Here is a 27,355-nt window from a genome sequence, read left to right as displayed (position 1 = left end):
ATTCAGAAAGCACATTCCTGGAGGTGTTCCCCACCCCATTGGAAAGAATTTTTAATTAACATAAAAATGATACAGCTCCAAAAAAAATGAATAAGGCTTTGAGCTTCCAAATCTCTCTCGTAAGCTGATATTGTTTTGCATGTGTACAATAACTGGACTTTGACAAAAAGAAATCTCCACTGTCAGCAATAGCATACCACAATTTACAATGTCTCATTCCAAAGGGAGTTTTATCATTACTTAGAAAAACAGCTGATGGCAAGTAGCCACAAGACACTAGAAATCCTACTTTTTATCGTGAAAAGAAACAAAGTTTTTTTTAAATATTTTCTTTCTTTTATATAGTGATAAAGTATGCTGTGTGATGATAGTATGCTTGCTTATCAGCCTTGACAACTTGCTACATTGTACTCTTCTATGAAATGAAAAATTTTTATATGGAAAACATGTTAATTTTAAAAGCATTTGTGTGTGTTTCTCTTTGCAAATACTTTTAATCTTATTTTGTGTGAGACTCATACATGAAAGTGATGCACCAACCCTTATGTTTGTCTAATATTTTATAATTTAAAGCCCTGTTATTTCTTTAAATTTACCACGTTCTCCCTTTACTTTGTAAACACTTTCCACAGTAGTAAGGTAATAATAACTTTACCTAAATAATTTTACTTTGTATGTACTCTTCTAAAAGTTAAGCATAGACCTATTTAAAACTAATCAGCATAAAAACATGAAAAATAATCAGCAGAAATTCTTCAGTAGCATGAAAAAATGTCTGGTTTTAGTTTTAAGAAATACATTAGGAAATGGAGGAATAGTTGAGCCAGTAGGATGCTGGCCTTGTACATAACTGACCCAGGTATGATTCCTGGCATCCATATGGTCCCCTTGTGGTCCCTTGAGCACAGCCAGGATGAATTCCTTTGTGCATAACCAGGAGTAACCCCTCAGAATGGCTCTTCCAAAATAAACAAAAATACATTAAAGAAAGCTTATTCTTCCACTACCCCTCATTTTGAATTTTGAGATTTAAGGCATTTATTTGTGTCCTTATAAGTTGTATTGTGTGTGAAATGAACACTGCTTTGGATCTTTCCTTATGAAACCATTATCTCATATTTTTTTTCCCTGTCAGAGTTCCCTTTACCCCATGTCCTGGGACTATTTATTTTATAACCAACCACTGGTTCACTTCATCTTTATGTCCTTAACAGAATTTATCTTTATAAAGATCCTTTCTCTTAAACACTATAGAGTTTGGGGGCAGAGAAAGAAACACAATGACAATGATAATTGGAAATGATCAATCTGGATAAGAACTGGTGCTGAAAGGTGGTAAAGTGATGTGCATGATACCCATTAAATAATGATATTGCAAAACATAGTGTCTAAAAGGGAAAAGGTGAGAGAAAGAGATAGAGGGAGGGGAGGAGCAAAGGACAAAAGAAGGGATGCAGGAAGAGAAAACAATGTTTGTCCAAGAGGCAGACAGGGAGGAGAGTGGGAAGGATACTAGAGGCATAGGTCATGGGAAATGTAGACTGCTGATGAAGGGTGTTATACATTGTATGCTTGAAAGTCAATCATGAACAACTTAGTAACTGTAGTAAAACAAAAACCCAACTATATTGTGAACTTTGTAACCACATTTAAATAATTTAATTTTAAAAATAACACAGCTTCAGTGTGTTCATTGTTCCAGACCAGTCTATCATACTCTCATAACTATTATTTCCTTGTGGTCAGCGAAGGTAGCCTGCAAAATTTATATCTTCTTGATACTATGAAGGTATGTTTTATGTGCCAGCAGTCCTGGAGAATGTCCCATGTACATTGAAGAAAAATGTGTATTTTTTTGAAGAAAAAAATGGGGATGGAGTGTCCATATATATCTACTAGGCCTCTTCTTCCAATTCTCTTCTCAGGTCTAGTATATTCTTGTTGGATTTCAGTCTGGTTGACCTACCCAGTGTTGACAAAGCCATGCTGAGGTCCCCCACACATTGAAGAAAAATGTGTATTTTTTTGAAGAAAAAAAATGGGGATGGAGTGTCCATATATATCTACTAGGCCTCTTCTTCCATTTCTCTTCTCAGGTCTAGTATATTCTTGTTGGATTTCAGTCTGGTTGACCTATCCAGAGTTGACAAAGCCGTGTTGAGGTCCCCTACAATTATTGTGTTGTTATTGATATTATTTTTCAGATTTGTCAACAATTGTATTAAATATTGTATTAAATATTTTGCTAGCCCCTCATTCGGCACATATATGTTTAGGAGAGTGATTTCTTTCTGCTGTACATATCCCTTGATTAATACAAAATGTCCATCTTTGTCCCTTACAACATTCCTGAGTATAAACTTTGCATCATCTGATATTAGTATGGCCACTCCAGCTTTTTTATGGGTGTTGTTTATGGGTGTTGTTTGCTTGGATGATTTTCCTCCAGCCTTTTATTTTGAGTCGATGTTTGTTCTGACTATTCAGGTGCATTTCTTGTAGGCAGCAGAAGGTTGGATTGAGTTTTTTGATCCATTTAGCCACTCTGTGTCTCTTAACTGGTGCATTTAGTCCATTGACATTGAGAGAGAATTGTCCTGGGATTTAATGCCATCTTTATATAGAAATTTGGTGTGTCTTTAAGGCAGTCTTGTCTTAAATTAGGTCTCTCAGTTTTTCTCTTAAGACTGGTTTTGAGTCTGTAAAGTTTCTGAGCTCTTGTTTGTCTGTGAAACCATGTATTTTTCCGTCAAACCTGGAAGTGAGTTTTGCTGGGTACAGTATTCTAGGCAAAGCATTTATTTCATTGAGTTTTGTCACTATGTCCTACCATTGTTTTCTGGCCTGGAGTGTTTCTGGTGACAGGTCTGCTGTAAATCTCAAGGATGTTCCCTTGAATATAATTTCCCTTTTTGATATTGCTGCTATCAGAATTCTGTCTCTATGTGTGGGGTTCGTCATTGTGATTATGATGTGTCTTGGGGTATTTTTTCTAGAGTCTCTATTGGTTGGTACTCTTCGGGCATGCAGGATTTAATCACACATATTCTTTAGCTCTGAAAGTTTCTCTTTAATGATGTTCTTGACCATTGATTCTTCCTGGAAATTTTCTTCCTGGGTCTCTGGGACTCCAATGATTCTTAAGTTATTTCTGTTGAGCTTATCATAGATTCTATTTTCATCTATTCACATTCTTTGACTAATTTTTCCATTGTCTGTTCATTTGCTTTAAGTTTTTTTTCCAATCTCTCCCACAGTATTGAGTTGTTATTATCTCATCTTCCACAGCACCAATTCTATTCTCAGCTTCTGTTAGCCTGTTGGAGAGCATATCCATTTTGCCATTCAATTCGTTTACTGAGTTTTTCAGGCCTGTTATTTGACCTGTTATTTCAGTTTGGATTTTTGTAATTTCTGTCTTCATATTTTCTTGGTTCTTATTAGTGTTCTGTTCAACTTGATCCATGGTTTCTTTGAGTCTTTGAGCATCTTCCATATTTCTTGTCTAAAGTCCTTATCTGAGAAATTGATTAATTGGTTGGCATTTTCTGTTCATCAGAATTGTCATCTTCATTCTCTATGTCTTATGTTGGCCTGCGTAGTTTCCCTATTGTCACACTTGTATTGTGGGTTTTCTACTTGTTGTGGTGGTATTCATTGGCTAAATGATGTGAGTGGCCATGCTCCTGCTCTGCCTTTTCTGGGTGGGTCGACTTGACTCCAAGGAAGGGGAGCCCTTCATGGATGAAGCCTCACACAGAATCAAATCTTAGGCATGAGTACACAGTAGAGAAGACAGTCCGGGAAGAGATGCTGTGCTTCAGTGTTCCAGCTCAGTTCTTAGTGTAATTTTGTCTTCTTGTTGCAGTGAAGTTCTTTCCTTAGAAAGAGCACATGGCTGCGTAGCAAAGTAGAGCTAAGTACTCTTCTGGAGCCTCTGGGAGAGCAAATTTTCTGGGCTCTTTTCGAGTATACTGCTTATAGCCGGTTTTTACAATGGGCATTCCGGCCCCTTGAATGAGCCTCTGGGAGAGTGAATTTTCTGGGCCCTTTTCAGCCCACTCCCAAGAGGTTTAGGAGACAGGGCAGGAGACAAACACACAGAGGCAGCACTCACAGTTTCTCACAGTATGGCCCCACTGGGCCAGCGTAGATTTTCCCCACTATTATTTCTTTATAATGATTTCTATAGCATCTTTGTTTGAAATTTTCTTCATGATACTTTATAATACTGTCTTCTCCTAGTGAGCCCGGAGACTTGACAATTTATTTGATTTTTGGTTCTTTCTAACCTTCCACTACTATGTTTCTATTCATTTCTTAATCCATAAATTTATTAAAAATTCTTTTAGGATATTTAGAATTCTGAGGATTTTATGATAGTTCCTTTACATAGGGAGAAAAAAATGTAAAAATCAGTCCTTGTAGGTGGAAGGACATTCATTCCAAAATATGTATGCACCCCACTATTTATCGCAGCACTCAGTATAATAGCCAAGTCCTGGAACCAACCTCAATGTCCAACAACAGATGAATAGATCAATAAGATGTGGTTTCTATACACAATGGAAGACTACATGGCAGTAAGAAATGATACAATCACAGATTTGCAGCAACGTGGATCAACCTGGAACATGTTATGTTAAACGAAGTGAGTCAGAAGACAAAAGATAAACACAGAATGGTAGCACTATTCTGATGCAACTAGAACATACATCCTATGCACAACAAATACTCAACAATCAAATAACAGGATTTAACAGGGTAGAAACTCTAAACCCTGTAATAGTCAACATATACTCGGGACCAGTGCCCGAAATACATGAGAAAGGAACAACACAAGCTCTTGACTACATTATACCACAAAGAAAACAGCAACACCAGAAACAGCAGCATAGAGAGAACAGGTATGTAATCTGCCTTCTACAACAAAGGCCCACAATAATCCCTTAGAGATCATATACAGGATCACAGGTAAAGAATAACACAGGAAATCACTGACTCCAATGGAAATATTCCATAAGATTATGCCTTAATGCCTTTATCTTACTATACTTAAAATAAACTTTCAGCTATTCAGTCCACAGGCATTCTTGGATACAAAGGGTGGACAAATTAAGATGGCAGCTCGGGATACCACACAAGATATCATACCTAGCTGGTACTATGAGATAGTCCCGAGAAAGCTCTTTAATATACACTTTATCTCTAGGTTATACCTTCTTTTAGGAATTGAAGCATGTGACCAGTCAGACCACCGAAGCAGTAACTGCGATGTACAGACTTAAACTACAGGCTCTACTCATAAAACACATTCAAGCAAACTAGCATTCCCTTGCTACTTTCTCCTCTCTTCTTACTACTTTCTTTTTTATTTTTTTCTTTTCTATTCTCTTTACTTTTTCCTTTTCTCTTCTCCCTTTATTTCTAATGTATTTTCTATTTTCTCTCTTCCTACCCCTACCATTTACCTTCCCCTTTCCCCTCTTTGGAAATCCAAATATCCCTTCATCCCTCAATCCAGACCTCCTACCATATTAAAACTCTTCACCCTCAGTTCTTAATCTATTAGGCATCAGACTGACCTCCTACCCTAATGAACCAGTACCCAGAACCCAAGCGAAGGGACGCCCAATTAAACCCACACCTCATCCCCTGCGGACTCATGCAGCGCGGCCCTCCCTACCAACTCCCCCTAATGTGGATTGTTACTTGAAACTGGACTTAGTTCCAAAAGTATCCCCAATGCAAGAACTCTTCCAAGGCCTCCCTGCCGCAAATCTTTTGCCAATCTGAAGAAGGTCAGGGGGTGTGATGGAAAGGTGTCTGGGAACCCACACACCACAAGAAAAACCCAAAAGACAATGGGAAAACCTGTACTTCCAACATAAGCATAATACCTGTATTACACCTCCTCTTTACCTGCTTTTCCCCAAATGTAAGGTAGTCTTTTGCATCACTTAGGCCCTTTAACTATTTTGTTAATTCATTTCTTTTTAAAAATAATTGTCTGTTAGACATATACATATGTGAGCACATACATTTTTAATCCTATTTTTTTGTATCTTTTTTGGGTATGTGACCTGTTTCTGTTTTCTGCTCTGTCCACCCCCAAATGCACCGACAATATGAGGTAGCACCATTTCTTCCTGCAAAGGCACACTAAAAAAAAGGGGGGGGGGAATCTTACATATAAAAAAGAGCTCTTATCTAATAGAGATAGGAACTCATAGTTGTTTACAATACAGGGATATCTCCTACGTTGAAAATATGTCATGTGGAATCAACTTAGACCTCAGGTACTAGATACCATCCATCCAGCCTTGAACCCTGGATCCCAGACATAGAAACGGCACAGTTCTTCACAACAGCTGCAGGAAACAAATCCCATCCGGGACAGCCTTAATACTGCTAGAACACCAACAAGTGCCAGCTCTAATACAATATCCTGACAACGAGGAAAATGGGAACAACTTGACCTAAGAGCAGGTTACCCTACCTTACCAGCTAACGATAAGACAAAATCAGAAGACTTGTCATCTGTTGGTAGGTCCAAAAGCCAAGATCGCGATTTACAGATGACTGGCTGCTAGAACCATCACCAGACTGTATATATCTTGGTACCAATAAAAAAGCCCTAGTCTAGGGTTTGAACTACGACCTGCACAAAAACCATGATCCCCAGTTCCAAAGGTCCAGCAGAAACAATTGTAACGGAATGGGGCTTCTGGAAACACAAAGAAAGATGCTATCCTAGTTGCCATCCTAGGTTTAGTGCAAAGACCAAGACCACCAACCACAGAAGATGGATTAAAATGACACTGAGTGAACGGAACTTCTAGAACCACAAAGACTGACTTCATCATAAGTCCCACCCCTGGAACTGTGCAGATACTGAGTTTGATAGATACAGAGGTCTGATTTTATCACCTAGGACGGAACAGAAGTCTTCCAAACACCACAAAAGCACCACCGGGAGAGTAAATGATCCTGAACAGAGTCTACAGTTGATCCCATGACAATATACTCCAAGGGTGGAGAAATCCCATATCTCTTAGGCCAAGTGAATTCCTTTTCGAATGACCCCAATATTTACTGTGCCAGGGCAGGAGGGGAAAAAAAAGCAAAAAAGCACAAAACATTGTTTATTTTTTATAAATTATTTTTTATCTTCATTTATTATTATCATTATTTTTATTTACCTATCTATTTTTGGTCGATTTCTTTGTTTTGGTGTGGTTATTGAAGCTGTTTCTCCCATTTATACTTATTTTTTTCTCTTCTTTTCTTTTCTTTCTTTATGTGCTCTGCCATGTTTCTTATCTCAGGACCGTGACGGTTTTTATTATTATTATTATTATTATTATTATTATTATTATTATTATTTTGTGATGCTTATTGTTATTGTTAGAGTCCTCACTGGATATTTGACACTTCTTTTTGTACTGGTGGAGTGTTTCACCTTTTCCTCCTTCGTCTCTCAAACCGATGGTGAGAGCCTCTAGAAGAATTCTGCTTATTTTCGGCGTATTAGACTTTTACCACAGTTTATTACTTTTCTCTTCTCAAGCAAAACCACATAACTTGAACTAGCTAGTCCTGCCCCCCAGTCAGAGGGGAAATAAGGAAGGCACCAGGACCAAACAGGTGCAAGACCACTAAGTAGTAGGCTAGGTACAGAGGGGACCACATATTCTGGCAGCCCTGGGGGTGAGGGAAGAGCATATGGGAGGTAGGACAAAAATGGGGGTGTAGGGAGGGCAAATTGGTGACGGAAATCCCCCCTGATTTTATGTAAATATCTACCTAAAATATTATTGTCAACATTATGTAAGCCACTATGATCAAAATAAAAATTATATTAAAAAAAATCAGTCCTTGTAAAGAGTAGTAAATTTTATGATAGGTGAAATATGTGGCATTATACCTATTATATCTATGTGTCAAAAAGTGATATGAAATAGCAGTATAATAATATTTAATAATTGATAAATATGGAAAAGGCATATTATTATCTGGAAGATTAGTAAAACCAAAATATGTGAGTTTGGTCTATTCATTTAATTGCCATGCTTCTTTCTTGTGAAAGAAATGAGAGATATAAATAATACCACAACTTCAGTCTGAGTAGTCTCTGAGAATGATCTAAGTAAGAGATAAAGCTAATGTTCATTTGGATATTTTTTAATAAATCTCCTATTACAAATTCTCATGGTGAGCTAAAATTTGAGAATAGTGAAATTAGGGACTGCTTAATTCTAGAAAGGTATGGAGTGGCAAAAGAGATAACACAGCAGTCAGGGTATTTGGCTTGCATGCTACTGACCCTCATTTGATCACTGGTACCCCATTTGGTCTCCAAAGAATGGTTCCTAATGGAAGATGGAAGAATGAAAATAAAGTTCTCAGCACGGTGTGAGAAAGCACATTGCAGGTGGATTCTGTCAGAGTAGTCCCAACTGTATTGAAAGAGGCAGGTGTTTATATGGGGTATATGTTGTCAAAACTGGCAAAAAGGGATAATTCCATAAAAGGATATAAAAGGAATGCTGGGATTTCAGCATTCTATCTTAGGTATGTCCTGTTTTTCTAAGGGTTGGCGCCATTGGCTAATCCTGTTTTTATAAAAATGTCAGGAACCGGACAGACAACTTGTACCTTTCTCTTATCATGATTAAGTTTTATCTGATCACATTTTCTTACTGAGCAAGTGTTGGAGCTGGAGATGCAAGAATGATATCATATCTCTTGGCTTAGCAGGGGAGAAGACTGGGGATATAAAGTTGGGGGTACAAAGATCATGATACATGAATATCCTGGAGTTTCTATCAAAGAAAACTGACTACCAAAATATGCCTCGGATAGGAGGAGAAGTATGACTATAGTATTTGACAGGTACTAATCAACATAAATGTTATCTCAAGATCCAAGACTCAGTATGTAAAGATTTTTGATAGGGATAATACTCATGCTCTTGTTTGTACATGTCAATCCTAATAGTTTCTGTTCCTTTTAGTTCAAAGTATCAGTTGAGTTCTACAAAAGATTTTGGCATAAAATAAAATAATAAGTTTTAAAATATTGAGTGTAAAATATACATAACACAGCTAACATAATAGATAAATATATACAGACTAGATTAACATATATTAAATGCCATACTGACCTTGTTAAATAAAATGACTTGCAACTTAAAGAATCTGAAGAATATTGAAACAGAAAGCATGTAAAAACAATGTGTACTGTATTACATAAAGATGCTTAAGCAGGGGCCGGGTAGGTGGCGCTGGAGGTAAGGTGCCTGCCTTGCAAGCGCTAGCCAAGGAAGGACCGCGGTTCGATCCCCCGGCGTCCCATATGGTCCCCCCAAGCCAGGGGTGATTTCTGAACACATAGCCAGGAGTAACCCCTGAGCGTCAAACGGGTGTGGCCCAAAAACCAAAAAAAAAAAAAAAAAGATGCTTAAGCAATCTGATCTTTGAGACTTTTGTTGAGAAAATAGTAAGATATATAATGAATAATGAACAAAGAGGTTAAAATCTTGGAATCTGATCATGATGTTTTATAATTACCAAAAGCTAATGTTGATAGTAAAATACTTATTAGGATCACACAACAGTTTTCCTTTATCAAAATGTTGCTTCTAATTTGCTCTTCTAAAACACATCTATTAGTTTAGGAACATAGTATATGCAGTAGGTGTTTGCTTGTTTAGCATCTGGTTGACCTGCTTCAATCCTTAGCAGCAGAGATGATCTCCTGAATACCAGCAGCAGTGATCCCTGAGCAGTTGGAATTGACTCCTGACTTGCCAAATAGAACCTGATTAGAAATCTAAAGCTTAAACAAAACATTAGAAAATATTTCACCTGTACAATAATATATTATATGTTTAATATTGAATAAACCATTTTTATATAGGAATAGCACATTTCATGGTATATTGTTCAGATGATTAAATAATAGGTGTGTCTTAACACAATTAAGACAAGATTTGGTCAATATGTCTTATACTGTTTTTTAAATTTAACTAATGTATGCAGGTCTTGAAATATTTTTTGATTGGAAAGTATTAAATTAAGGAGAAAACATGAAATTTCAGTAGATGGGTACATGGTGCCTTTGAATTTTAACGCTTTTGACTCTGAGATTGCATGAGTATAATAAACAATATTCAGGGAATTTGGGTGTGGTTGGATTGCCTTACGTTTGGCGTTTCATTGGTGTACATTGGGCTTTTTCATTTTCATTAACATGGTATTTAATAATAAAAAAAGTTTATGAACTTAACAATTAAGTTTGAATGTTATTCTAAAATGTCAAATCTGAAAAATTAAGAGATTTTGAATGTGAAAGTAGAAATAAAAAAGTGATGTTTAAAATGTTAAGGAGAAATAAAAATATATATATTTAAAATTAAAATAACTCAATCAATCATAGGAAAAAGCTCTTTAAAACTTTATCTGGTAAGTAAAGATGAGAGTTAACAAATATCTAGCTGTTTATGATAGAAAATGTTATAAGATATAAATTGCTGTGATTTTTGACTGCATCTTGTAATTGATTTGGTAGCATCTGTGCTTCAGAATATCAGAAAGATAATTTTAAGACATACATTGGCTGTTAGTATATTTTAATAGACTATTATATATTTAAATAGATATATTAATTAGATATTTTAATAAATATTTTATAGATATTTTAATAAAATCATTCTTTTATAACCATATATTTCCCTTCATCTGTTTGTAGTAGCTAATTAATACTGAAATATTAAAAAATGCCAAGCACTGTAATACACATGCTTTAGAAAAATAAATATTCAGAAAATAAATATTTTATTTAATATAATAAATCTAATATTTAATTTAATAATATTTAATAATTTAATATAATAACATTAATGTTATATATGTTAATGATATTATAATAATAATTTCCAAGATTCCTACCTTTGTTTTGAATCAGGCTTCCTTTATTCAGTTTCACATACATGAACTGGCACTGTTATCAACCTGAGATATGAATAAAAGATAGAATGGTAGAAACTAATAATAAAGTTATATTATGAAAGACTGAGTGAAAACTGCCTACCAGAGGTGCCCTGGCAGAAAGGTAGCTTCTTTGTCTGTGAAGATGAGAGGGTCTGCTCCTGCTGAAAGCTTAGCAACTGGGAGACACTGAGAGGACCTGTCACCTAATCTTAATTTTTCTGGACCTTAGTAGTATGCAACAATTATTTTTTTTCTTTCATTATCTTATTTAAAGATAGAAAGTAAAAGTTGAATTAACAACGAAGAAATTGATGTAATTTCAAAATAAATGCCTAATACATTGCTTGAAAAAAAGAAATATAAATATATATAAAATATAAAATAAAAATAAAAAATAAAAAATATGAAATTAAAATATAAAAATAAAATATATAAATATATAAATGTGAATATTTAGAAAATAAATATGGGAGATTTTTTCCAAATATTTAAAGATTAAAATATAAAATCTATATAGTTAGAAGGTTTAAACTTCTTCAGATTGCTGGTTAAATTCAGTTAATTGTGTTTGTAGGAATGAGGTAGGTCTGACTGCCAGTATTTTTTAGAGGTTATCAGTATTTCTTCTTATGCTATCTGTCTAGTTAGGACATCTAGCACCATAGGGTTTTTCTTTCCTCCAGTTTGAATGGAAAAAAAGGACAAAACAAAAGAAACCAAACTGAGATCTTAAAATAAATGAAAAAAAGAGTGTAGTAGACAGTTACACTGAAAATAACCCAATTGTCCCAAATAATTTAATGTCATCCAGTATCATAATTACAACCTTAAACTAATAACTAATGCCACTTACTAAAAAAATAGCCCAGTCATGCAGTCATGCAGCATTGCAATGCAAAATGTCACTGAAACATTCTCATGCTGACATATTTCTGGATCTGAACAACAAATAATTTGATTATTTGTAAATTAACTAAAACATGTAATACTAAAAGACAAATAAAAAGAAAGTAATTTTTGCAACAATGCTAAGCTAGGCCTGTCTCAGATGCTCATATAAGTATTTGCAATGTGAATATACAAATGAAAACAAAAATCAGTGTTCTCTTTCTTTAAATAAACAATCTGAGTTGACTGCACAATGCCAAAGTCCACGTTCCTGCCATTTCCCAATATGAATCTTCTCCTATTTTGCAGCCTGAACTAATAATTCACTCTTGGCAGACTCACATGTTTATAGTCCTAAGGTCTGTGCCTCCCTTTCACTGGCTGCCCATCTTTCTATAATATGGTTTATCTTGGCCTTATTGGCTCTCAGATGGTGGGGTTCAAATACAGTTCCTCTTTGCTTTGGATTTTCTGTTATTTTCTACAAACTTCTGCCTTGTCCTTTGATTGTCCTCGTTGTGAAAAAGCATTTTTTTTCCAAATTGTGACCAGTATATAGCAGACATGCCAATAATGGAGCTTTCACTCAAACTGTCAGACATAATGTCAATTTTGGATATAACCACTTCCAAAGTATAAGCCATAATTTCTCAGCAGGTCAGCCAATAGTTCCTCCCAGTAAGAAATGAGAAGGGATACATTTTTACAAATTGGCGAACGTTTTTTTAAAAGAGTAATTATTAACAAAGTAGAGCAGACATTTCTCTGCAGTACCATAGTTCTTTTATTCGTGTAATGAAAATAATCTAAGTATTTATTTGATTTTGGGTTCATACCCAGTAGCTTCAATAGCTACTCAAAATTCAGCATCAACCACTCTTGGGATTACTTAGGGTACCATGTGACGTTAGGGATTAAACCTAGCATTCTTACAAATTTTGCATGTACTCAGACCTTTGAGCTCTCTCCCCACTCAAATGATTTAGACTCTCTCACCCAAATGATTTGGACTTGATGATATGAAGACCAACTAGCCTAATTGTACCAACAGATCAATTCTATTTCTCTGACCTTCCTCCTTCATCAACATACCAAATAAAAATAATAAACTTATATCTTGATTTCTGTACGTAAGAATTCATTCAGAAAGACATATTTAATCAATATTTTAATTTAATCACCATGATATAATAAATTATGAAATTGTTCATGACTGAGTTTTAGTCATACAATGTTCTTACACCCTTCTTTCACCAGTGCATACTTCCCACCACCAATGTCTTTAGTTTCCCTCCTGCCCATCCCACCACCACTGCCAGAATCTGACAGACATTTTTTTTCTCTCTCAATCTGGATCTCTTCCTTCTCTCTATTTTTCATTCTCTCTTTTCCCTTTTCCTTTTAGATACTGTGTTTATTTTTTTAATGAAAGAAATCTCTTTATTTAAGCACCATGGTTACAAACTTGTTTGTAATTGGGTTTCAGCCATAAAAATGTGGTTTGTAATACTGTAATGAAAAAGTATCATGCATATAACTTTATTACCTTTCAGCATCCAGTTCTTGTCCAGAGTAATTATTTCCAACTATCATTGTCATAGTGTTTTCTTCACTGCCTTAACTGAATTCCATCCCTCTTTGTAGCAAGCTTACTACAGTAAACTATTTCTCCTAGCCCCAGTCTCTATTGTCTTTGAGTATTATTACCATACTATGTTTTTGTTTTTATTTAAGATAGCCTTAATTAATTTGTTTTAGATTTCATAGGAATTAATATATGTGGGCATTGATTTAAAGATTATTACAAACACAGAGCACATTTTTGAAGTTGGAAATGGAGATCTACATTTATTATAAAATATATAAAACATTTATTATTGATATATTCAGAAAACAAAGGAATAAGAAAAGAGGAAGGAAGGGAGGAAGGAGAAAAAAAAGAAAGACAAACAGACAGAAAAAATGAAAGAAAGAATACTCCTGGTTATGTGCTCAGAAATTGCTCCTGGCTTGGGGGACCATATGACAGGCTGGGGGATTGAACTGTAGTCTGTCCTAGGCTAGAGCAGGCAAGGCAGACACCTTACAGTTTATGCCACTACTCTGTTCCGGAAGTAAAATTTTTATGAAAATTTATAAAAAACATACATAATCTGTGATTTAATTCATTCAGCTCTCTCTTATGAAGTAGAGTGAATATTCACTTTATTTCAGAAGACTAATATCCAAATAAAAATATACCCATAATTGAAATAGGCAGTACAATGATCATTTTGGTTTGGAAATTAGTTTTGAGTGATGATGTTATTATTCTTATAACTAATTATTAACTATAGTATAATTATTATATTATTTTAAGGAATAATATGATAAGTGGAATATTTATGAAAATTAACCAACCATACACACCCTGTGATGTATCTCTTTTTGCACTCTCATAAAAAGTATAGTGAATATTCACTTTATTTCAAAAGTATTTATCCAAATAAAAGTTTTAAATATATTTAAATATAGCAATAATTTAAATAGGCAATCCAATTATCATTTGGTTATACAATTGTTTTTGAGTGATGATGTAATTTTTAGAAAGTAGAATGCTAAGTATATTTAAGTGGCTAAATCTAGTGAGAAAAAAATCAAGTTATTTAAGAGATCAGAATCAATGAGCTGAAAATAACTACATAAAATTATTGTGCTGAAGGAATAAAAGAAATAGAGTATAAGTTCAGTATTAAGATATTTGAGATATTTGCACTGACTCCTGTTCAATCCCACATGACATGTATGCTCCCCTGAGCACAGAGCTATGAATAAGCCTGGACATCACTAGGTGTGATGATCTCCAAATAAGACTGAATTGAAAAAATATTTATAAAGAAAAAGAAATCTATTGAATATTGTTGTTTTCTTGCTGATATAACTAATAGGTAATGTGATTCATAGGGCCATGTTGGCTGAGATTACAATTCCCTCTTAACAAATGTTTTTGTTGCATGTGAGTCATTCTAGTTTAAAAAATAAAAAAAAATATTATTGTTTTTGGAGTTTTCTGTGTGTGGGGAAGGGGGATTGGTCCTCCAAATTCACAACAAGAGATTCTAGGGGAGTCCTCAGAGACAATTTGTTGTTGTTGTTGTTGTTGTTGTTATTTTTTGTTTTTGGGCAACCTGGTGATGCTCAGGGGTTATTCCTGGCTATGCTCTCAGAAGTCGCTCCTGGCTTGGGGGACCATATGGGATGCCGGGGGATCGAACCGAGGTCCGTCCTAAGCTAGCGCAGGCAAGGCAGACACCTTACCTCTAGCACCACTGCCCGGCCCCAGACAGTTTCATTTTATAAATAATATATTTATATGTTCCCTCATCTTCTTTCTTTATATAACTTTATTAGTGAAATTATTTGGCATTTTTCTTTCCCTTCTGACTTATTTGCTTGCTATTATACCTTTTAGTTCTGTCCCAGGTTGTAGACAAAACATATTAATGGCAAAATATATTATATTTTCTTATAATTTTGATAATTCACTGTGTATTTATGCTTCAATTTTGTTGCTGGTATTTAAATAAAGACAGACCCTCAGTTTAATGAAATAGGCTGGAGTATCAGAGAATGTTCATCAGACATACAATCAATTACTCTTTATAAAGAGTCATTAAAAGCATAATGGAGCAAGGAAAGCATCTTGAACAAGTGCTGTTGGAACAACTGGTCAGCCACATGCAAAAAAACGGAACTCAAACCTCCATCTAACACCATGCACAAAGGTCAAATTCAAAAAGACCTTGATAAGGTGTATAGAACAACATGTAGGTAAAACACTCCATGACACTGGAACTAAAGGCATCTTCAAGGAGGAAGTATCATTCTCCAAACAAGTGGAAGTGGAGATAAACAAAAATATTCTTTATTTACTTAAAATCCTGAAATATTTTCCTACTGAATGACAATAGGTAAGTTATCTCATTTTTGAAAGAATTAGAAATGAAATGTACTCTGCTTGATCACATAAAGTCATTTAGCAAAAGGTATTTTCTATTTTTGTTTTCCTCATCTAATATTACTGTTTAAATACCATTTCATTCAATGAGGAAAAAATTTTCTTAAGACCCATTTCAAGTAAGATACTTTACTACATGGTATGCCAACACTTGTGCTTTAGATATTTTTGTGTCGAAAGAAAATAGTTGAAATGAAGTGCTATCATCACTTTGACTTCATGGAATTTGTATAATTTTTCTTTGACATGACTATTAAATTAATCAGTTACTTTGACACTCTAAACACTATTATCTATGAAAATAAAAGCTATTTCTCAATTTGGTAAATTAATGTGTAACTTTGCAGAAAAAGAATCTTTTCTAATGTTTGAAAGATAAGTGGAAGTCGATATGTTTGTTTATTTGTATTTATTAATAGCATAAAATAATTGGTTATAATTAATATAATAGAACATTTTTAGAATTTAATGAACTTTCCTTGATTACTTTTTAATAAATTGCTTACTTTTGGCAAGGCTTTAACTTTACTTATTGTCTAAATAGAATAATTCACATAACATTATCTTCATTGGTTTGTTAAGTTGATCAAGCCATTTCATTACCTTCTTATTTATATTAATTGGTGTAGATATTATTAGAATTTTTGTCATTTTACACTTGAAGAACATAAGACTAAGATAAATTATCACTGAGGAGAAAAACCTGAAACCATACCTCACAATTCCTGTTTAGTATTTCTATATTCTGCTACTTTTAAGTGTCTTATGAGATACAAAATATCCATTCCCAGTTTTCTCTTCTTGTTTATTATCAATGTGATACATTCACAAACAATTCTTCTTCATAGAATTCATTGAAATTCTTTGTGGGATTCATGTTTTAGAAGCTCTCATGGAAATTGCGTTGTTTACAAAGCCCAAGATAGTTAAGTGGCTATCAGTACCCAAAGTGTTTTCCTATAGTTCACCACAGCATCAATATACTTTACCTAGAGTCCATAGCCAGCCTAAAACCCTGTAAAGATTATTTGAACAGTTTATAGCATCTAGTTGCTACTCATATTTCATCATTGTAAATTTAGATCTACCCGCTAACTTCCCCTACCTTAGTCTAACCTCTTTTTTTTTGGGGGGGGGGGTGTCCCAGTGCTCAGAAGTTACTCCTGGCTATCAGCTCAGAAATAGCTCCTGGCTTGCGGGACCTTATCGACACCAGGGATCAAACCAAAATCCTTCCTGGTCAGCAGCGTGCAAGGCAAACACCCTACATCTATGCTACCGCTCCTGCCCTGTATACCCTCTTTTTTATTTTCTCAAAGTTTTGTATTTTTAATTAGAGCCACATAGTATTAATATACATATTTATTTGTATAGTTTATGCGCTGGATCACCCTAGGCAGTTCTCAGGTCTTATTTATGAGTACACTCAGGAATCACACCTTACAGGCCTTTTGAAACCATATGTGGAACAAGAAATTGAACCTGAATCTGCTGTGTGCAAGAAAACCCCTAAAACACTTTATTAACGTTCTGACCCCTAAACTACATAGTTCTAGCATATTACTAATACATGTATACATACTACATGAAATCCACCATAAGTCCTATTCTGTTGTACAACATTGACTTCGTTGATGGAGTTTTCATCAATTACCTTTTCCTCTTCCTTTCAGAAAACCACAATTTGAATTTAAGGTCTAAAAATTTATATTTTATTTATTTTATTTGACTGGTTTCTCTTTATACCACATAGATGCAAAGTCAAATGTTATTTTTGTTTTTTCATGTCTTACTAAACTTAATACTAAAGGTCCATTGCTGTTTTTAAGAGCTAAATTTTGGATGTTCTATAGCTGAGAAGTTTATCAGTATGAATATATATTAATCTTTATATACACTACATTGAACTATATATTAATGTATCATTGCATTTACTACATCATTATTCTTTTCACTAAATTTAGGTCGTTTCCAGCTCTTGATAAACAAATATGAAAGAACATATATCCAATTCAAATTGGGATTCTGATTAAATAATGTTCAGAAGTTGAATTATTTGTGTGAAATTTTTAATTTTTATTTTTTTCTGAGGAAACTCCATACATTATTCCACTAGTTGTATGAATTTTACCTTGTTTTGGGGGACACACATACTAGTGCTCAGAACTTACTCCTGGTTTTGTGCTCTAAATCACACTTGATGGTGTTTGGGGAATTATATGAGGTCCCAAGAATGGAATACAGGTCTGCTATGAACAACGCACATGCAATAATCACTGTACCATCACTATCACACGTGTTCCCACAACAATGTATAAGAATTCCCTTCTCTTATCCTCTCCAACACTTGCCATTCTCTGCTTTCTGAGTATTAACCATTCTAACAAATGTAAATTTGTAGTATCCTGCTATTTTGATTTGAATTTTTCAAATAATCAACATGCTTTCATATGTCTGTTGGTTCTGTATACACTCTCAAACTTCTTAAAATAGAGCTTAACGCAGTCTACACAGTATTCCTTACTCATGTGCCTCTTGCTAGGACACTAAGGCACCTCCATTTAATAGGGCAAAAAAAACCCATTTCTTTATTTTGTTCTTTTTAGCAGGTATCTAGCCCCAAAAAATCCATGTTTTAGACACATGAAAATGATAAGTTATGATATCTAATAAAAATACTATGTAACACTTTGCCTATTTCAAATGGCTATTGATACATGGAATGAAATTTTATGGGATTTTTGTGCTCCATAGACAATCCCCTTATGGTTTGAAAGTAGCATTGATTTGATTTTGAAACTCAGCAGACATCATGTTAAAGTTTCCAAATCAGTTTCCAAACTCTGTTGACTTTAACGATAAATCTTGCTCACAGCTATTTTTCTGGAAAAAAATAATCTCTTCTTTGACATAAAAGTATATATCTGCTGCTTTTTACTTGGCAAGTTCAAAATACATTGTTCTCCATCTTGTGGTGATTACAAACTCAGACATGGTCAGGTGTTAAATGTTCTTTGGCCAACTTTGTCAGTCAAAAGATAATTTCACTAACCAAATTGTTTAATTCAAGAAATTTTATTAACATTTAAATTTGATTTTCAGCTATTCATTTAAAAGGTACTTTATATCCCCAATGAAAATTATTATTGATAGTACAGTCAGGCATTAATGAATGCTTAGAAGTTGGGATGATTTCAGAAAACGAGTAAATAATTAGATAATATTTGTTCAGTGGTGGATCACTGATATAGTTGGTAGGATGATGGACTTGCACATGACCCAGCTGATTACAAGCTCAGGGTCCTTTGAGCCCTCCCAGGAGTAATCCCTGTGTGCAGAGCAAGGAATCATACCTGTGCAAAGTGTTTGTGGCCCCAAAACAAACAACAAGATTGGTGCTGAGTGAAATACACAGTTTAGACAGTATTACTAAAGTAAGCAAATTAAGGAGTAGATGAAAATTAATGCTACATGATTTACATAATTTACATAATTTTGAAAGATATTCAGAACTAAATGAGGAATTAGAATTCAGGATAACAATGTAATTTCAGGTACTAAATTTCAGATGAAGATCAGAAGAAGGGTATGGAAACATTTATCACAAAATTGCAAGATGAGCTTAAATATTTCAAACTGATAACTTTCTAAAATCAAATATATAGATGTATAATTACAAATTAAAAGAAAGAAAAATGTTTTGAAATGTATTTGATATTCCTGAGATTTGAAAAATATTGACTTAGCAGCCTGCTAATTTTAAATTAATTAAGATAAAGATCTGGGCCCAGAGAGATAGCACAGCAGCGTTTGCCTTGCAAGCAGCCGATCCAGGACCAAAGGTGGTTGGTTCGCATCCCGGTGTCCCATATGGTCCCCCCCGTGCCTGCCAGGAGCTATTTCTGAGCAGACAGCCAGGAGTAACCCCTGAGCACCGCCTGGTGTGGCCCAAAAACCAAAAAAAAAAAAAAAAGGTAAAGATCTACGAAATATATTTTTGCTTATCAAACTTTCCTCAGATAGTTATAGGACATGTTTATTAATAGTCATGGTCCTTGATTTCCTTTATAAATTATAAATTATAGATAGTACAATTTGAAATCACTCCCTCCCTCTATTCTTTCCTCCCTCTCTCCCTCCCTCCCTTCCTCCCTCCCTACCTTCTTTCCTCTTTTCCTCCCTTCCTCCTTTTCTTCCTACACTTACACTCGTTTCTTATGCTCATTTTCAGATATTAGTTGTAAGAGGAGACATTTTAAACATATTGGAGTTGTTCTATTTTTACTCAAACCAAAATATTTACTTCTTTCCTCAAGAACAACTTTAAAGGGTCCATTTAGTTCCAGAGAGCAAGTAAAAAATGTTGTGGCTACATCCGAGTTCAATTCTTTGCTGTGTTTAACTCTGTATCTTTTGACACCTTCAAAGGAACTGCTTAGAGAGTGTTCTACACTTCATTACTGCAGGAAAATTATCTATATCAATCTGTTTTGCAAAGAACTTGACCTAAGACATTGGTGTAGCATCTTGCTTTATCTCAGTAGATGAATCAGTTCATGTACTTTTTCCACTTTGCAAATACATGCCTAAATCCTTTCTATTTTAGCAACCTATATTCCAGAATAATGTGTCAATATTTTATGTTCTCCTGATTTTTAATGTTACTTTTCCAACCTTGTGTCTTCAGTCACTATTAGGAATCTCAGTATCAGGAATCTCGAATTGTGAATATTTTGATAAAATTCAGATTCATCTAATAAACATTTCGTCCCTGTTTACAACATAATATTCTGGTTAGTTCAGAATTTCTTATTATTATATGAGATACTATTTCACTTTTGGTTCAATCACCTATTACTGATGGAACTAAGAAATTATATGTTATGGATTTATTTATTTTGATGAAATCCCTTTGTGAAACTTTAGCTTTGGAAGTGCACAATGAGTGTGACATATATTTTTTCTCCAGACTTATATTTTGGAATGCTCAATTGGCTATCCTATTTCTTCACTTTCTTTTTTCTTGCTTCTGTACAACTTATACTCCATTTTTTTAAATCTAAAATCTTGCACTAGGCTTGCTTCTCCTTTTCTGGGATGCATTATTTAGTCCATTAATACCATTTTCAGATATTTGTGTTCATATTGGCGGAAAGATTACATAAAACTTTCCAGTAAATTAGCCTAAGATAGGCTAAATCAACCACTGCTTTTTAAGTTTACGAAGATAGCTGTTCACTTTGAAAAAAAAAATGTTAACCTAAACTGCCTACCTATTCAATTCTTTAAGGTTGAATTTTTGCATGTGTCTTTGACTTGCTTGTGCAATACGCATAAATCAAGAGTGAAAACAATGAGAAAAGAAAATATCATCTTTGTTCCTTTTGTGAAATTACTCTCTATGTCCCAGCATAGACTTTTCTAAATTAGACATTTGTTAATCCCTCTTTTACCATGATGCATCATGGTTATTTTTTATTCTCTCTCTCTCTTTCTCTCTCTCTCTCCTCTCTCTCTATTTTTATAACCCTATTGCTTCTTGACTTTTAGGTTTTATAACCACTGTGTTTATGAGGAAGATTATGTATGATCAGGTATGCAGATTTTGAGTCTCAATTGAATTTCTACAGAACATAATACAATTACTATTGTAGGTTTGCAGACAACTTAACCCAAATTTATGTATAATATTTTGATAAATATTCCTCTAACATTGTCTCCCTTGCAATTGATACAACAATCTAAAAGTCGTATTTTAGCTTTGATAAAATATTTTTAAATATATCACTTATACCTAGTTAATTAAATACATTACTCAAAAATTAGATAACCTTTGAGCGCCTTCTAATTTTGTTGAATATTCAGAATATTATTTAAATATAATAATGTTCCTGTTTCCCTGTTAATTTTTTTAAAATATAACTCTAAAATGAGAAGTATATACAGAAGAAGAAATATATTAAAATTAATCTCTAGAAAATTCTGAATAAAATAGTCTAAATCAGTGATTCAGGATAATACCTCTGTCTATTCAAAAATGCCAAACTTGTGTTCTAACTTGTGTTAGACATAGTTTGGCTTTAAACACTGGATTCCACGCATCAAGCAGCTTTGAGAACAAAATGCTGTCTATGCCAAGAGTTTCAGCAGCGTGAGAAACTCATTATATTCTCTGTCCAGAAGTTGTAGGAAGCTATCAATTTTTTTCTCAGTATATTTAAAAATGAGAAAACCAAGATTTCTCAAATGAGTCATACCCCAATAACTATTTTCCCATGTAACTTTTAAACTGGATATTGAACTTCCAGTTTACAAAAGTGCATTACGTGTAATCTTGCTTCGATTGGAAGTGATGTGGTAAAGTTAAAAAGGCAAGGTTATGAATTATAATTCAAAAAACAATCTCATTGTCTTGAATTAGAAAATAACTCAGGTTAGCAATTACCTATGACAGCATAAACTTAAATGGATGTTGCTGTCCAGAGAGAGAATTTTATCACCATTCAATTATTATTGTTTTATTATTTGTTTTTTATTTTTAGGGGACACACCTAGCAATGCTAAGAGGTTAGTTTTGGCTCTGCACTGTAGAATACTTCTAGTGGTACTCTAGAAGATTATTGAATGCAGGAATCAAATTTGAGTTGTCTGTGTGTAAGATAAAAATGCCCTACCTACTGTACTATCACTCTGGCCAACTTTTTTTAAATATAAATTGCACATTTCAGTTGTAAAGGCATTTAAAGTATTTATCATTGTATTCAGTATCATCACAAGACAAGATAGATGGTATTTCTGAAGTAATCCATACTTTACATTTAGCCACATTTGAATCTTAAACTTTAGAATTTGATTTTCTGGGACCAAAACAATAGTACATTAATTAAAGTCTTTTCATTGCATGAGGCTGACCTGGGTTTGATGCCAGAAATCCCCTATAGTACCCGAGAACTGCCAGTTAGAGATTCCTCAAACCAGAGCAAGGAATAACCCCCAAGCATATATGGGTATGGCCCCAAAACAAAACAAAAGAAAAATAGCAAAAATAGAACATACTTTTCTTCCATGCATGCTCATTACCCAAAGTTACTTAATTTTTGAAAATATTTTCTCTTATCCTCAAAGAAAATGATTATTCCATCAAACATAGTTCACAAGTTTTGTTCAGTTCCCTACTCCATTTGTTTGGTAAATGTAAAGTCAAAAATTATTATCTACATAAGAAATAAACTAATAATTAACTGTTTTCTTATCTAAAAACTTTATCAAACAAATATGAGATGGAATGATAATAATATATTCAAGGATCTTTTGAATATTGAATAAGAAATATACCTATGAAAAAAGTTCTTAAATATTATGGTAGAAAACAGTGTCTGATTCTGCATTTTTAATGGGGATAGAAGATACTATATCTTCCAGAAGACACATGACCATTTGACTTACTCCCAGGGCAAAATAAAAAAATGATGTGTGTGTCTTTAATGAGTTGCAACAATGATAATTCTGTGTGAAATACAACAGTCTAATGTATCCTCCAGGATATTGAATATGGACTCAACTGTTAAATGACAATATCAAAATATAGAAGAAGCTTTGTGTGCTGTTAGTATACAGTGGCTTGACTCAGTCAAATGATGTTAAACTTTATAGACATGAGAAATAAAAGTATGTCTTGTTAACCACTGAGATTTTTGTTAGTCTTATATGGGGGCTATATATCTTTGTGCTCAGAGCTTATTTCTAAATGTTTCATTTGGCTCAGACACATGCAATACAAGCACCTTACCCACTGTACTATCTCTCCACCATGTGATTTAATGGAAAATCCCACCTAAATAAAGCCAACATAAGACCCTATTCATCTCATTATGGTATTGTTCACTCAAAGGAGATGATCCCCCTTAGGTCTTCATGAATGATGGCTTCTAAAGATAACTAGATATAGACTATTAATGAGTGATGGGGTGGAAAATCTTTCTTTTTGATAGACTTCAGAGTATTATGAAAAGAATTCCCAAACCAGGCTCTTACGTTGAATATAACTTAAGGAACAAAGGCATCTCACTGAGAATTGCAGGAAAGGATGTCTCATGCCTAGCAATTGATATAGGAATTAACTTGTGTTGTAACCCAAACTAATCCTGATTGAAAACAAAATAAAGTGCAAAGAGCTGTGTGAACATAATTATAGAAAAAAAAACTTTACTTAAACTCGGGACAGTGTCATTTGTACTACAAAAACATTGAAAGTTTTGTTTGAGTAAGCAGTTACAAAACACATTTTTTTATGATTCCCATATTTCTGTGGACACATTTATTTAATTTGTAAAAAATTCCCTTCTCTACAGGTCTACCATAGTCATAACCAAATAATTCCAAAGTTCTGGGAAGGAGATTTGCTTGAAAATATATTGCTTGTAGATATTTTTATAATGAGTAAAACATATTTTTCTCTGTGTGAAGAAAATGAATGGTCATAAAGCATAATATACACATTGCTTAATTCTCACCAGAAAAAAATGGCATTTAGAAGAAATGGAAATCTAGCTACAGCAATTAAATTTTACAAAAGCTTTCAAGTTCCACATTGAACTGTCATTTAATGAATTTGTTCATGGTTTTATATATTCTTTTTTGTTGTGTAAAATTTTCTGCTTTGTCTTTGATGCCAAAAATAAATAAGAGTCTAACTTTGGAAAAGTATTATTTCCAATATTAAAAAGGAAAAAAAATCCCTATACTAAAAGAAACCTTATTTCTACTTTAATCCTGCTAAAATGTTAACCTTTGATTTAGAATTATTTCACTTGCAGATTGTAAATAGCAACTTTAAAAAAATCAACATCTCTCACTGTAAAAAAAAATTAGAGAAAAAAGGAAGAGAATTTTATACAGGGAAAGATTACTTGGTGTTGCTCTGCAATTCAAATGTGTTATTGACACTAAATTCATATCTCAAGCATTTCCTTTCAGAAATATAGTCATGGTCCAAAATAGAAAATAAGAAAATAACTAGTCTACTCCACTTTGCATCTTATTTATTTGTTCATTTATTTATTTTCCAAGATAGTTTTTATTGAGAAAAACTTGCTTAGAAAGATTTGAAAGAAAAGAATGAGAAAGTGAGACAATGTCTTCGAGTGAGGACACAGATTATCCAAAATGAATAAGCAAAGACAAAGTGAGGCACATGTTCAAAGGAGAATTTGGACTTGAAGTTCAAGTGTATTTTCCCTCCTCAATACATTCTCTAAGAGCACCATAGTTTAAGCCTACAATTGTATATATGAATGAAAAGAACTTTCTCTTGTTCTAAGTCATACAATTTGTCTCTGTCTCTGTCTCTCTGTCTCTCTTTCTCTGACTATCTTTGTCTCTGTCTTTGTTTCTCTCCCTTTCCCTCTCTCCTGTGACAAGGTAGTCTGTTATTAGTTCTACCTCTTCGTCCAGATAGCTAAGTCTCTCTCTGGGAATATACTATGAGTCAGTTAAAGACCAACAAGTATTAAGGGTTAAAAGATTAGCACTTTGAAATATTGTCTAATTATAGAAGTAATAAATATATTTGTTTATGTATATATTTACTGTGTATATATTTCTGTATGTATATATTTACAAAAATATTTTTAAACATGAAAATGTAAAATAAAAATGACTCAAATTCCCATAATTCTAAAATAGTCATTATTTATATGTTTTCAGAACTTTATAACATATAATATAAAATGATCATATATTAAACTACATGATATATTAGATTATAATAGAGTATAAACATGCATTAGATATATATTTTAATATCTATAGAGTATATTAGAATCACTTAAATTTCACTCATTTTTGATATAAATAAATAATTTTATTTGGCAATTAATAATTATACATCATTATTTTAGTAGATGCATAAAGTTCTGTTTTTAAAAATATAATCAAAATTTGTTTCACCAAAGTGTGTTTTAACTTTCTTGTAATGAATGTCAGGGTATATTTTTATTTTTGTCAAAAATGGCATATTCCTTAGGGAAAATTCTTTGAAATAAGAAGACTTTTAGGAAATAGATATTTTGAAGATTGTTTATACCTTTAAATAATGTAACAAGCAACAATTACTTTAGTTTTCCATGTCACCTTGAATAAATCAGCATTTATCCCCAAAGTGACTGTTAAGGTTATAATCTACTTCTGTATTCTCTCTACTTTTTGAGAAACTTATTTTATTCTAATATTCTATGGTTAATGTAAAACATATTACCATTTTGTTGTTGTTTGGTTTTGGAAGACACTTGGGTTACTCAGACTCTATTTTCAGAAATGGCTCCTGCGAACTGCTTTGAGGATCAAGTGCCTGGGACCAAATCTAAGATTCCTACATGTCAGTTGAGCATTCAGCACTCAAACCTATATCGCCAGACCCTACAATGCATTTCTTTTTGTTTCATTTGAATTTGGTTTTGGGGCCATACTCAATGGTGCTCAGGAGTTATTCCTGGCTCTCTGCTCAGAAATCAATCCTGGCAGGCTCAAGGGGACCATATGGGATGCCAAAGATATAAATGGTCTGCCACATGCAAGGCAAATGCCCTTCCCAACTGTGCTCACTCCTGCCCCCTGTTTTTGTTTGTTTGTTTACAATGCACTACTTTTAACAGTCTCAACAGTGACAGTTCAGGTATATAAACTAGTTATAGTGAAGAAGTGATATCGAAAACATTTTTCCAAAATGTGCACTGAAAAAGTTGGTACAAAGTTATATAACCAGGTTCCAAGAATGCTACTGATCTATAGTAATTGTTGCATTGAAAAATTAAATCTCTGGAGAATTGAAGAGAAACATAATCCCCTTTATGTGAATATATACAATCATGACCTAAGTTTGAACTACAAACGAACATGAAAATATCTTCAATATTTGGAAATTAACTATCACAATTCAGATCAAACTTAAAACACAGCAATGGGCTAAGGCCTGGGAGTGGCTGGAAGATTTTGTCTATACATAAAAATAACTCGCATTCCAGGTCAGAAAATCAGTAGTAGTGGAGCACTGTTTAAAACATTTGCCACCTCCCTCAGAGTCTGCTTGCTTTTCTTGCCCATATTTGGAAATAAAACCTAAAATTGCTTTTGTATATAAAAAAAAATAGACACCATACTAATAGCCCCAATTGGATCACAGAATTGGAACTCAATATAGGAGCCCTCAATACTGGCTTCACTTTGGGATTCCATTTTCTAGTTTGATAGAAGTTTTAAACAAATTCAGTCATCAGGATTTGGAGAAGCACAAAATCTTGGAGAAAATTTGGTGTTTCTCTCTTTACGTATTTAACAGACCAGTTAGTGTCCATATTAGGGAACATGAATACTTATTTCCACTCCTATTTGGTATATTTTTTGTAAAAAAAAATGAAGAGGAAAGGAAAGGAAAGTGTTTCATAAACTAAACACAGAGAAATCACCATCAGTGTCCAAC

The sequence above is a fragment of the Suncus etruscus genome, chromosome 13 (assembly GCF_024139225.1).
Source record: "Suncus etruscus isolate mSunEtr1 chromosome 13, mSunEtr1.pri.cur, whole genome shotgun sequence".
NCBI classification, from domain to species: Eukaryota; Metazoa; Chordata; class Mammalia; order Eulipotyphla; family Soricidae; genus Suncus; species Suncus etruscus.
This window is presented reverse-complemented; position numbering follows the sequence as displayed.